This window comes from Rhagoletis pomonella, unplaced genomic scaffold (assembly GCF_013731165.1).
Source record: "Rhagoletis pomonella isolate Grant_MI unplaced genomic scaffold, Rhpom_1.0 Rhpom_scaffold_00009, whole genome shotgun sequence".
NCBI classification, from domain to species: Eukaryota; Metazoa; Arthropoda; class Insecta; order Diptera; family Tephritidae; genus Rhagoletis; species Rhagoletis pomonella.
This window is the reverse complement of record NW_023458563.1, coordinates 35,891,338-35,892,773: the sequence shown is the minus strand read 5'-3', so window position 1 is coordinate 35,892,773 and position 1,436 is coordinate 35,891,338.

Below are 1,436 nucleotides of genomic sequence, written 5' to 3'. Positions count from 1 at the left end.
TAGGACGCAAAACGCTGGAATCATGCCTTCCGTCTATCACAACATGGTCGATCTGGTTTCTCGTTTTTCGATCTGGATACAGCCGCTTGGTGGATGTTCTTATGCTGGAACCTAGTACTATATATTACCATGTTTCGGACCCCGGCGAAGTCGATCAGCCTCAGTCCGTTATCGGACATTTCGTCGTGGAGGCTAAATTTTCCGACCTTGGCATTGAAATCTCCGAGGACGATTTTGACATCGTGTCGGGGCAGCGCTCATGTGTGCGCTCCAAGCACGCATAGAAGAGATTCTTGAACGGCTCGTCCTTCTCTTCCATCGAGGCATGGCAGATATGCGATATGTTGAAAAATCTCGCTTTGATGCGGATTGTGGCTAGCCGTTCGTCCACCGGAGTGAACGCCAGTACTCGGCGACGGAGTCTCTCCTACCACGAATCCAACACCGAATTTGCGCTCCTCTACCAGCCGGGTAGAGGCACCTTCCCCATTAAGGGTCCGGGTATTCCAGGTGCATACCCTCAAATCATAGTCCTTTAAACGTTTGCCGTAGTTGTCATCAAAAAAACGGGGTCTCATCCGAGGCTTTCTGAACTTTTTCATTGGGCGGGGTTCTAACGTGGCAGGACCTAAACCCAGCGCACGCAAAGTTTTACATCTTCTCACTTTAGCTCGCTCCCAAACGGGTGTTTGGTGTCTACCCAGAGGATACGTGGATATAAATATTCTCCGACGTTGTGAGCTGCGATTTGAACCGTACGCACTAGAATCGCTTCTGGCCAGTCCCAGGTGAATGGCAGTCAAAAGTTTTCCACTTCTGCGCACGGAATCATTCTCCTATCACTTCTGGCCCCTCCCAGGTGAATAATTAATTATTATCATGAAAAAAATCAGCAGGATAATAAATAATTATTGAATTCATTAAAAAAGGTTGATAACAATAACTCTTGTAAAACTTCGAATTTTGAAAAATTGCTCAAATTAAATTTGTTTTATGGTTGTAAATCGAATAAAGTGGTTTGTGCGAAAAAATCTTGACCGACAAATTTTGGGTGGCCCACTTGAGAGATTTTCACTCTATACTATATACCTCTACTAGCAGAGACGGCGAACTTCGTTTCGCCCAAATTTTTTTTTTTTTACTGAAATGTTTTGGTCCAACATTTTCACCAACAATTACGTTCACGATTTCCAGTAATACATTTATCTACTAATATTACGGATTGGTGGTTGTCAGAAGGCATATTTCCATTGCCGTCTTAAATAATCTAACGAAAGTGTATGTCCGGGAAGAAGTTCTTGAAATTATCCAATGATCTGGTGTTCCACAGCACGGTTAATCGCACAACGAAATAAATTTGAAAAACCTTTTCTTCTTCACTCCCTGGCGGCAACAATGATCTGGTTCGATGGTGAATCTCTCCTTGAAACTGTATA